The sequence below is a fragment of the Beta vulgaris genome, chromosome 7 (genome assembly GCF_026745355.1).
Source record: "Beta vulgaris subsp. vulgaris cultivar EL10 chromosome 7, EL10.2, whole genome shotgun sequence".
In the NCBI taxonomy this organism is placed as follows: domain Eukaryota; kingdom Viridiplantae; phylum Streptophyta; class Magnoliopsida; order Caryophyllales; family Amaranthaceae; genus Beta; species Beta vulgaris.
Window position 1 is genome coordinate 7,634,057 of NC_079208.1, and position 12,753 is coordinate 7,646,809.

Consider the following 12,753-nt stretch of genomic DNA (forward strand, 5'->3'; position numbering starts at 1 on the left):
AACAATGATGAAAGGGGTGTTGAACTAATTCTAACACTAAACTATGACAAACGTCTAGAAACGCACAAGGTATAATCAGTTAATTAAAACATCTAGAATTAAGCATCACCACTAGCATAACCAATACATGAATAATTTCCATCCCAAATAAACATAATCAAGGTTCAAGAGGAGTAATGCACCCTATAACTACCAAAGACCTCTCCCGAGTACCAATGGCTACTCTAAACAAGCAATCAAACATATTCCCATAGAATCATGCAAGAAAGAGGCATTAAGCATAGCATCACAATTAAATTCCTAGCAATCCCATCTAACTATTCCCATAGAAGATATTCATATCATTGATTGGATCAACAAAACCATCTAGATTCAATTCCCATTGAAAATAAGATATACGGAGTCAAATCAAAATCACCTATCCCTAGTATGATAATGAGCATAAGAACAATCCAATCAAACAAGAACAATTGATCATATAAACTTGGGATTAATGGAAGAATTCATATATTAAATCATTGCTAGGGTTTTACTTAACCCTAGATTAATGGACTACTCACACATAATTGAAATAGCAAAACAAATAATAAGCAAATTAAGAGACATATAATAATGAAAGGAAAGAAGAGATTAAGAAAACTTAGTCTTTACTTGAAGGAATCAAAGCGTAGTAATCAATGTTTAACAATGGAGTAAACTCAAAGCTCTCTAAAAAGTTATAAAATGTATTCTCTAGTAAAAAGGCGTAGTTTTTAACTCTAATAAAATAGTATTTATATGTCTTGCAAATCCGGCGCAAACAGCGCTCAAAACAGCCAAAAGATCGTCCCGCCCGACCGGTCGGGCGGATTTCGCCCGGTGGGGCGGTCGTCAGGTCTGGTGCTCCTTCGTCGCGCCTGGCCGGGCGCCTTTCAGCATAATAAATCTTCGCCTCGCCCGACCGCCCGGGCGGATTTCGCCCGGTCGGGCCCGTATGTAAAGTTTGCCTGGCAGCTAACTTTTTGAAAATGGCTAAGTAAGGTTCGCCCGACCCGCCGGGCGGATTTCGCCCGGTCGGGCACGTAGCAAATTCACTTGGAGTTTCAGCATCCGAATTCTGACTAAGTAAGAATCGCCCGACCACCGGGCGGATTGCGCCCGGTCGGGCGGTTACCGGTTTTTGGGCTCAATGTGAGATTTTTGCACGTCCCGACTTCTTGTCTCATGTAGCGATCTCAAAGATTAGGAAATGCACCAAAAATAGTTATTCCTACAAAAATCAATCTGAAAACACAACCACACTACAAGACACACATTAGTACTAAAAAGGCCCGAAGAGCGCAATTAAACCAATAATCCATGGGAAATGGGGGTAAAATTCTATATAAAATAGACATATCAAACTCCCCCAAGCTAGACTTTTGCTTGCCCCTAAGCAAAACCTGTCTGAAAATCAACAGTTCAAAGCATCAATAGTAGTTTCACCCCATCATAATTTTTTTTTGAAATGATAATAGATCGTATCCAAACACACCACAAGTCATAATCGATAAGGTTCGACAAAACAAATACCAATCAGGGATAAGAATCAATGAGAGGCCACTAAATATGCGCTGCAAATCAATGAGAAGGATCTCACAAGGGACTCACCACTCATTTGTAAAGCACTCTCCAAGCAGTTAAAATGACTGCTTCTTTCCATCCCCAGTACCCGTCCCTACTCTCACACTCGTGTGTTTGAAGGGTGATATATGGCGCTCAATTGCTCCACTTCACCAAGTTAGTCCATAGGCTTGTATCATCTCTCCACATCAGGTAGTTATACATGCAAACAAATCATATGACTCAATTAAGGTTGTAATGGGGCTTAAGGTGGTAGGTGTGGCATAATATTTGGGAATGTGGTGCTTAAGGTAGTGAAGTATTACTACAACTTTTGAACGAAACATCCCACACATCAAATAAATTGCAACACAACTATGACCCATTTTTCTTTCATCTCACCTCCTTTATTCTTCATATAACCCAAGTAATGACTTCCAATATGACATAATTCAAATGAGATCTCTCTCTTAGAATTTTTTTTTTTTTTTTTTCAATTTGATTTTCATAATTGCTCTTGGAAATCTTACTTGTCATGTTTTTAGGAGTTCTCTACTTTAGCTACTAGCTAATGAGGATAGAGAAGAATTTCTTTTGCACATGTAATCAATCATATTTGTTCTCTTTCTTGCAATCTTTTCATTCATACCAACAACCAATTTCATAAACCACAAGTTAATCAACCAAAAATTCCTAAATACTTCACTACCAATGGTAAAGAGACGTATTTTTGGAAAAATGAGGAGCTCATAATGTAGTTGTCAAAAGAAACAGGCTCAGCTCAGAGTGGTTAACTAGGGGAAATGAATGCAGGGAAGGTTATTTGGTCTTTTGGTGCAAATTCCTACGTGAGTCATAATCATTTTTGTTTAGACATTGTATAACTAATGCATCAATGGAGAGAAAACACAAGTTCTAGCATCCCTCATGAAGTGGGCATACACACAAGAAAAGCATGACGTTAAGGCACAGAAGCTCACAGTTAAGCCTAAACATGCTTGCAGGACATATAGAGTGCCACAATCTTGATTCTTATCATAGATCTAAGTACAGTTATGCCATGCCTTGGTGATCAATCATTGTTTCGTGTCCATCAACAATCCAAAGTCAAAACAGCATTATGATAGCATGGGGCACAGGGAAACAACTATTCAACCTTGACTTTGATTTTTCTTCTTTTTTTTTTTTTTTTTTTTTTCAGCAGGCTTCACCATCATACATGGTGAAGACAAAACAAACCAAAAGAAAAAGAAAGAAAGAGAAAGAAAAGAAAAACACACAAAAACACCAAACACACAAAAGAAAACAATGCTAAACTGAACTACAAAAGTTGTAAACTACCTAAGAAGTGATAGAAGATACCATATGTGCACTGAAGATCCTCCCCCAAGCTGAACTTGGCAATGTCCGCATTGCAACAAGGAGAAGGCAAGGAACACGGCCCTCAGTCGGCCATAGAATCGGAATCAGAATCATCAGCAGCAGGATCCTGAGTACCGGTGCCTGCGCCACTCCCTCCAGCTCCACCATAGGCGGGGTTCCAGGTGTACCAACTAGGGTGGGGACCCGCCTGTGCGATCGTACCAAGCCTGCAATAATCATCATACATAGGGAACATAGCAAGGCGCTGGTCATCGTAGATGGTGTCACGCGGCGCTCTAGGCGCTCTAGAGCTTGAGTGTTGCAGTCATATTCAGTTCCATACGCTGCAACACACTCATCATCCCTCAAAGTCAGCAGTAGGGGGAGGGGTTGGGTAGAGGAGGAGGGCATGAAGGAAGAGGAGGGCATGAAGGAAGCGGCCTCTCGCCTACGGTAGACGTGTGGAGGCTCAGGTACGGGACCAGTCTCAGGTGGGTGGGCCGCATCTCCAACAGGAAGGAGATAGGTAGGGAGAGCGGCATTCCCTGTGTGGTCATCCTCTATAAGCGGCTGGGCTAAGGTGGGGTCTGGAAGAAGTATAGACTGGTTAGCGGCAATCATCCACCTATAATTCCGACCACTAGGGACAATGTACCGGGCGCATAAGAAGTGGTCAAGGTCAAGGTAAGAAGGCCCCGGAACAGCATTGGCCCGAATCTCAACATGGCCGAAATGACAGGCGATATGGGTGACTAGTCCCCCAATGACAATAGGTACGGAGGAACGGACACTGCCGTCCTCCTCAAAAGTGGGGTAAGTCGTAGAGATCTTATGCAGATGATGCATAAATGCATACGCAAGATCAAACTGCATAGGCATGGTGACGGGCCACAGATAAGTGCCAAGAGCACTTAGTTCCTCCGTCCTAGATGTGTTGGGTTCCCACCGCCCAAAGATAGTACTCCCAAGAATTTTAACAGGAATCGAATGCTAGGATGATGGACCGACTTAATCTGTAAATGCTGACAGTTGGGTGGTCTAACACCAGTGAGGGCTTCCCAAAGTTGGCCTAGCAGACTCTGGTTTCTTCCTTTCCCCCCTAACGGTCATACCAAAGAGTTGGGCAAATTGGCGCAGGGTCAGTCGCCTATCCACATTGGAAAGACGAAAATACAGGACATGGTCGTTTTGAGCGTGTTTTCGAATCTCTAAGGAACTTAGAAATTCTAGGGTCCAGTCCGCATATGTGCCATGGTACAAGGTGAGGAATTGTTCTATTCCCATACCAACAAATAATGTGCGGGTAATTTCAGCAATACCCAAAACATGCAAGAGGTCACTATGAACAAATCGGGTGGGGGCAATCATACGGTGCTTAAGTTTTTGAAAACGCACCTTTTGAGCCTCATCCTTGAAAATTATATGAGGAAAGTCAGGATTTACCTCAATTGCAGTAGGTTGAGAGCCACGTGTACCTCGACGACCCGCCATTAGAGATGATGAAAAACCTGCAAAAACAGAGCAATGGTGGAGAAATTGAGAATTTCACAAAAATTTGAAGGAAATCATCTGCTCCAGCAGTGGCCAAAAAAGGTCTTCCAAGAATTATGGGAACTTGTGCATCTTCCTTCATCTCCATGACGACAAAATCACAAGGAATAAAGATTTACCCACTCGAAGAGGAACATCTTCAAGTATACCAAGTGGAAACTTCATTATCCTGTCAGCTAGTTGTAGAGAGATGCGTGTGGGTTTTAGTTCGCCCATGTTGAGTTGCTTGCAGATAGATAACGGCATGAGACTAACACTAGCCCCAAGATCACATAGAGCATTCTTGATAGCAATATCTCCAGAATTTCACAAAAATTTGAAGGAAATCATCTGCTCCAGCAGTGGCCAAAAAAGGTCTTCCAAGAATTATGGGAACTTGTGCATCTTCCTTCATCTCCATGACGACAAAATCACAAGGAATAAAGAATTTACCCACTCGAAGAGGAACATCTTCAAGTATACCAAGTGGAAACTTCATTATCCTGTCAGCTAGTTGTAGAGAGATGCGTGTGGGTTTTAGTTCGCCCATGTTGAGTTGCTTGCAGATAGATAACGGCATGAGACTAACACTAGTCCCAAGATCACATAGAGCATTCTTGATAGCAATATCTCCAAGCTTGACCGGAATGGAATAGCTGCCCGGATCTCCTAGCTTTTCTGGAAGCGTATTCTGCAAAATAGCACTACACTCAGCAGTTAGTGAAACAGTGACATTTTCTTCAATTTTTCGTTTGTTAGAGAGCATGTCTTTCAAAAACTTAGCGTAAGAAGGCATCTCAGATATGGCATCCAAGAAGGGTATGTTGATGTGTAGCTTCTTCAGGATGTCAAGGAACTTCCCATATTTCTTTTCAAGTTTTGCCTGTGCCAATCTTTGAGGGAACGGAACAGGTGGCTTGTATGGTTTAATAGGAATGACAGTGGGTTCCTCTTCTCAGGCTTCTTAGCTTCATCTTCCAAACCCGTCTTCTCTTGAACTTCCTCACTCAACTCTATAACCTCTTTTGCAGTGTTGTGGTGCTCAGTTACCCTCCTTGTAGGCTCTTGCAATTCCTTACCGCTCCTAATGAAATGGCATTGATATGCCCTCTTGGATTTGGTTCAGTTTGCCCAGGAAGTTGGCCTGAAGGTTTAGAGAGGTGGCTTATTTGTTGGGCTAGTTGGGTCATCTGACTCTCCATCAATTTATTATGAGCAGTGATTTGTTGGAGAGAGTTGTTGAAAATTCATTCTGCTTGGCTTGGTATTCAACTTGCTTAGCCTGAGAGGAAGCTAAATTCTCCATGATAGTCTCAAGGTTGGGTCGAGAGGATGATGATGAAGGGTTGAATGGTGGTCTTTGTTGGAAACCAGGTGGCTGGGAGTAGTTGGTGTGTGGAGGTTGAGGTTGGTTATTTTTGTAGGAGAAATTTGGGTGATGCTTCCAACCTGGGTTAAATGTGTTTGAGTATGGGTTGTTTTGTGGCCTTGTATTTGTGTTAAGGAGGGCATTGACATGCTCAGTTCCCGCTCCCAGATTATTAATTGACACTCAGTGAAGGAGTGACCTTGCACTTCACAAATCTCACAAATAGGCGCTCTGGTCCGCTACTCAACTGATCAACTTTAGCTGCCAAAACTTGCACAGTGTTAGTTAAAGTAGCAATAGCATCAACCTCATACTTACCTCCCTTTTTAGGGGCTCCACGAGATATACTCCAGTCATTCAGGTAATTGTTGGCAGCCATATCATCCAACAATGTCTTCGCGCTTCTGGAGTTTTTGCCATGAAAGTACCGCCAGATGCGGCATCAATAGAACTTCGAACTTCATGCTTCAGACCATTGTAGAATGTCTGAATCAGCAACCACTCAGGAATGCCGTGGTGTGGACACTGCCTTTGCAAAGCCTTGTATCTCTGCCATGCTTCGTAGAGAGACTCCAATTCATGTTGTTGAAAGCCAGATATCTCGTTTCTGAACTTGGAAGTTCTCATAGGAGGGAAGAATTTGTAAAGGAAAGCCTTCTTCAGTTCTGGCCATGTGGCAATCTTCCTCACTTCTTCTTCCTTAAACCATTCCTTTGCTTCGTCCCTGAGAGAAAAAGGAAAAGCACAATACCGAATTAAATCGTCAGAAACATTAGTTAATTTCAAAGTATTGCATTTTTCTAAAAATTAGCCAAATGATCAGTAGGGCTCTCTTTGGGTGTTCCCGCATAGGAATCCTGTGAGATAAACTGGATGAATTGTGGCTTGAGCTCAAATGATTGGCAGCGGTTGTCGGTCTGTTTATGGTGGTGGTGGTCTCATCGGGCATAGCATATTCCCGTAGAGACTTTGGTGGTGCTTCGTCTCCCATTGTTGGTTCTTGTTGTTGTTGTCTTCTTCGACCTCCTAATCTCCTTGTGTAGCTTCGATCTCGCGATCAAGAGTAATCAGATCTTGTGGACCCTTGCTACGAGTACGCATGCAACAAAAAGACTGAAAGAAAAGAGATCAAACAGCAAATAGAGTGACAATGATCGAACAAAGACAGTTTAGCTAAATAAAATCAAAGATAAACTAATCTAATACCGTTAGTCCCCGGCAACGGCGCCAAAATTTGGTAGGCGTGTCGCGCACCTATCAAAAGTAATTACCTAACAACTACCAACTATGTAGCAGAGCAAGTCAGGGTCGAATCCACAGGGACAAACAGTATCAAACACTAGATATCTTGACTCAATCTAACTAAACGAGTGACAAACAATGATGAAAAGGGTGTTGAACTAATCTAACACTAAACTATGACAAACTAGAAACCACAAGGTATAATCAATTAATTAAAACATCTAGAATTAAGCATCACCACTAGCATGACCAATACATGAATAATTTCCATCCCAAATAAACATAATCAAGTTCAAGAGGAGTAATGCACCCTATAACTACCAAAGACCTCTCCCGAGTACCAATGGCTACTCTAAACAAGCAATCAAACTATTCCCATAGAATCATGCAAGAAAGAGGCATTAAGCATAGCATCACAATTAAATTCCTAGCAATCCCATCTAACTATTCCCATAGAAGATATTCATACCATTGATTGGATCAACAAAACCATCTAGATTCAATTCCCATTGAAAATAAGATATACGGAGTCAAATCAAAATCACCTATCCCTAGTATGATAATGAGCATAAGAACAATCCAATCAAACAAGAACAATTGATCATATAAACTTGGGATTAATGGAAGAATTCAATATTAAATCATTGCTAGGGTTTTACTTAACCCTAGATTAATGACTACTCACACATAATTGAAATAGCAAACAAATAATAACAAATTAAAGACATAATAATAATGAAAGGAAAGAAGAGATTAAGAAAACTTAGTCTTTACTTGAAGGAATCAAAGCGTAGTAATCAATGTTTAACAATGGAGTAAACTCAAAAGCTCTCTAAAAAGTTATAAAATGTATTCTCTAGTAAAAAAGGCGTAGTTTTTAACTCTAATAAAATAGTATTTATATGTCTTGCAAATCCGGCGCAACATGCGCTCAAAACAGCCAAAAGATCGTCCCGCCCGACCGGTCGGGCGAATTTCGCCCGGTGGGGCGGTCGTCAGGTCTGGTGCTCCTTCGTCGCGCCTGGCCGGGCGCCTTTCAGCATAATAAATCTTCGCCTCGCCCGACCGCCCGGGCGGATTTCGCCCGGTCGGGCCCGTATGTAAAGTTTGCCTGGCAGCTCAACTTTTCTGAAAATGCGCTAAGTAAGGTTCGCCCGACCGTCCGGGCGGATTTCGCCCGGTCGGGCGCGTAAGCAAATTCACTTGGAGTTTCAGCATCCGAATTCTGACTAAGTAAGAATCGCCCGACCACCGGGGCGGATTGCGCCCGGTCGGGCGGTTACCGGGTTTTTGGGCTCGAAGTGAGATTTTTGCACGTCCCGACTTCTTGTCTCATGTAGCGATCTCAAAGATTAGGAAATGCACCAAAAATAGGTTATTCCTACAAAAATCAATCTGAAAACACAACCACACTACAAGACACACATTAGTACTAAAAAACGCTCCGAAGAACGCAATTAACACCAATAATCCATGGGAAATGGGGGTAAAATTCTATATAAAATAGACATATCAACAGGCGACTTATCTTTCGAGCTTGCATATTGTGTAGACGACACCACAAGTGAAACACCACTATTTTGTTGCGATCTTGACTTCAGATCTTGACGTTCAGTCCAAAACGTATACCCATTAATATCATAACCCTCATAAGAGCGTACAACTTCACAAGGACTAAATGCTAACCACTTGACTGTTTCAGGAACACTTTCATCCAAATCATTGAGTACTCGTTTATGAAACCAATCAATGAAAGTCTTGTTATGCATTTGCGTCAATGCCCTCACTCCTTTTTCCAGGATTGCTAACACGTAATTCCTCCATATGTTCACTTAAATAAGGATGGACATCTGGTACGTGATGCAATACAAATAAGTGAGCTTGTTTACGCTTTTCTACGGAAGGTGTGATCAATTTTGAACCAATTGTACCCTTTCCCTCAAGTCTGCCCTCGTGTCGGGATGTCGGAAGTCCAACAGGATCAACACTAGCAAAATACTCAGCCACAAAATTACTGATCTCTTCACCCACAATCCCTTGAATTATACTACCTTCTGGTTGTGCAGGATTCCGAACTTTATCCTTCAAAGTTCCCATATATCTCTCAAAAGGATAGCACCACCTCAAAAACACTGGACCACACAGCTTAATTTCTCGAACTAGATGGACAATGAGATGGACCATAATGTCAAAGAATGCGGGGGGGAAATATATCTCAAATTTGCATAGAGTTTCAACTACTCTGGACTGCAAGGAATCGAGGGTCGACGGGTCTAGGACTTTGCTGCAGATTGAATGAAAAAATGAACACAGTTCTGTAATGGTGTGCCTCACATGCTTTGGAAGTATCCCACGAATTGCAATCGGTAAGAATACTTGCATCATGACATGACAATCGTGCGATTTCATACTCGATAACTTCAACTCACCATTTAAGGTAACAAAGCGCTTCATATTTAAAATGCGCAGCCCTTCTCAAGGTGAAGGGCTGCGCTTTTTAAAAAGCACAGCCCTTCCAATTGAAGGGCTGCGCTTTTCTGAAAAAGCGCAGCCCTTCTTATTTGTAGGGCTGCGCCTTTTTACAGAAGCGCAGCCCTTCAACAATAGGGCTGCGCTTTTATCAAAAGCGCAACCCTTCTTTCGCAGCCCTTCTGTTTTTTTCCCTAGTGTAACTTCAACCACAAACCAGCAGCAGTTTCCTGCTCCATAACTTCAGTAATTATGTCGTCAGAAAGACACAACATAACTGTTGAATGTGCCTTTTCCTCCAAAACTTCCATTTCAGCGGTGACTGAATCCGTTGCCTTCTTTGCTAATAGTGCCCAAAACCCCTGTTGCTTCAGTAAAGCCCACATCTTGATTTGCCACGGACTAAAAATATTCCTCCTAGTAAATTTATCAATTTTAACATTCATCCCAGACATCTTTCTCATACAGATTGAACACAAAGCTCTGATACCAATTTGTTATGACAAACGTGAGAGAGAAACAAATAATGAATGCAAAACAATGAAACTCAGACAACAGATTTATGTGGTTTACCAATTTAGCTACGTCCACGGGCAAAGAGAGATAATATTTTATTATGTGAGGAAAAACATATTACAAAGAGAATTAGACTAAATCCGTAGTCTAAACAATTAGGTAAAATAACTTATTTATACTCCGCGGCTAAAAATCCGTCTACTGCAAAAACCGGACATCCGCCCGATCGGGTCGGGCGATCCTCCCGATCGGGCGGTAATTACTAATCCCTAAAACGTTGCGCGCCCGGTCGGGCGAAACTAGCCCAGTCGTAGTTTGCTAGGTACACTCGATCGGGCGTCTTCAGAAAACTCCCTTTCCAGATTGTCTCAGGCCCAATCGGGCGGTACTCCAAAACACTCCTTAAACGCATTTCTACGAACACATTCAAGGCATTAATCTTACAAGTTATACTTTTATTGTATTTCCTTAATTTAAACCAATAATTAAGCATGATTGAATAACCTTCCTGTTATTGAATTGAATATCTTTGCTTTCTTTATTCTCAATCAAACTAATCTTCATTCACTCATAAACTATTATGTTTTCCTCATATACGTTTTTCTCTTTTTCGTACCTCCTCAACTTATGAGATGGGAATTGATTGATAAAAATAAAAGAGTCCACATCTCAAACAACGAATTTATTCCAAGTTTTTGTGTTCAATTGACCTATATTAGATTTTTCGGTTCTAATTTGATGTGGGTATGTGATTTCTCTTCTTGTTTTTTATTTTTATTTTTAGAGTTGTATCTATTACTGTTTTTTTAATTTGTGTTTGTTGCATTTTATTATCATATATGGGCTTTCTGTGTGGAATTTTGTTTTGAATTTCATTCTTATTTTTTACTACCTCCGTTTTCTAAAGATCTTCCTTGTTACTGTTACTACAGAAACCAATGAGAATCAAGTTGTGTGGGGTGTGGGGTGGGTAAAGTAGGAGAGAGAAAGGGGTTAAGATAAATAAACAAATAAAAGGGGTTAAAGTAGGAGAGAAAAAGGGAGTAAAATTGAATCAATAATGTAGTGGTGGACCATATGATAGGGACATGAGAGGGTAAAAAGGGAAAAAAAAAAATCCGAATAAGGAATAGAGTAAAAGAGGGAAGATCTTTTGGAAACACACTTAAACAGACAGAGGGATGATCTTTAGGAAACGGAGGGAGTATCCATAATTGTTCTTTTTAGTTTATATGTAATGTTATGAGTGAGACAGAGGCGCTTGACGACAACTTAAATACAAGAATAAACTTGAGAATTACACAATTTCAGCTTCTTTTTAGGCTTGAAATAAGACAATTAGAATATTTAGTTACATCGGCACTACCCTACACATCAGTATATGGAGTTTTGCTTATGGCAGAGTTGTGGTCAAGAAAAGAAGTGTGAGAATAATTTGGTTTATTCATATCAAATACTTATTTTTCTTTGAAATTTTTTATTATGCAAACGATTTTACGTAGAATAAATAATTCTTTATAGTTAAAACTCTGAATTTTTCACATTATTAACGTACATTGTAAATTTGTACTTTATCAATACTTTGTATATTGTGGGGCCTCATTTTAAATATGGCACATGGCTTCCAAAATACTTAAGACGGCCCTGTTTTCAGTTACCACCATTTAATCACAAACTAGTTTTTTTGCCCGGGCGATGCCCCGGGTTAGTTACAATATATAAATATGTTGTGATTTTTTATTATTTCATAATTTATTTTGCTACTTTTCGTATTTTTGTTCATTAAGAATAAATTGAAAAATTCACATCATGCGTGATAAGTAAAAAATATTTGAAATCTTTGAGTTTGAAAGCAATACCTAAAAAGTGATTGTGGTAAGAGAAAATGACATCAATATTCTCTTGTAAGTTATGTAACAAGAGTGTTAAAGATGTACTCGCTCTGTTTTTTTTATTTGCTACATTTTCCTTAAATGATTGTTTCTTTTTAATTGCTATGTTTTTTTTTATTTGGGGTACTTGGCCCACCATAAAGTAATACTTTTAAATTTGTTCTTCTCTTTTTCCACCCAAAAATACTACCTTTTTACTTTTTTTCATTATTTTACATTAAATGGATCAAAAAGTATACTCCAAAAAGTTTGAAAGCGACATTGCATAAATTATTGTGCATGCAACAATGTAACAATAAAAAACGGATGGAGTATATACTTGTTAAGTTTTTAGTTATTTACAATTACTACAAGACTTTATCATATTTTATTTGAAACATTGAACAACAAAGTTATAGTGTATTGATGGTTAAGCTCTTACTTTTCATTTCAAAGGTCACGTGTTCGATACCTTACACTTACATTTTTTTTTTTAAAGTGAGGAGTACACATGAACATAAAGCATTTACATTAGAAATTGGAGGAGAGTGCCACGTGGCACATAAACTTTCTTTCGCACGCCTTTTAATATATCTCTATTATATAAGGGAAGGGGGGAGCAATGGTGTCCTTTTTTGAAACGCCTATTTTGCCCCTCTTCTCTTTCTAAATTACAAAAGGAATGTCAAAATCAAAATACTGAAAATAAATTTACAACACTCACTCACAAATCACTTAAAAGAAGAAACTTTATAAATCACCCATAAAATTGAGAAAATCATGTTATAAAAATCACGCAAATCACTCAAATAA

At 39.9% G+C, this 12,753-nt stretch overlaps 1 non-coding gene across 1 annotated transcript; it reads left to right on the forward strand.

Annotated features, from left to right (window-relative positions):
* The first annotated feature begins 6,350 nt into the window (after positions 1 to 6,350).
* Positions 6,351 to 6,457, forward strand: LOC125492176 (small nucleolar RNA R71). The gene has a single exon (XR_007268620.2). It is a non-coding gene; the product is annotated as a small nucleolar RNA R71 (small nucleolar RNA).
* Positions 6,458 to 12,753: the final 6,296 nt, after the last annotated feature.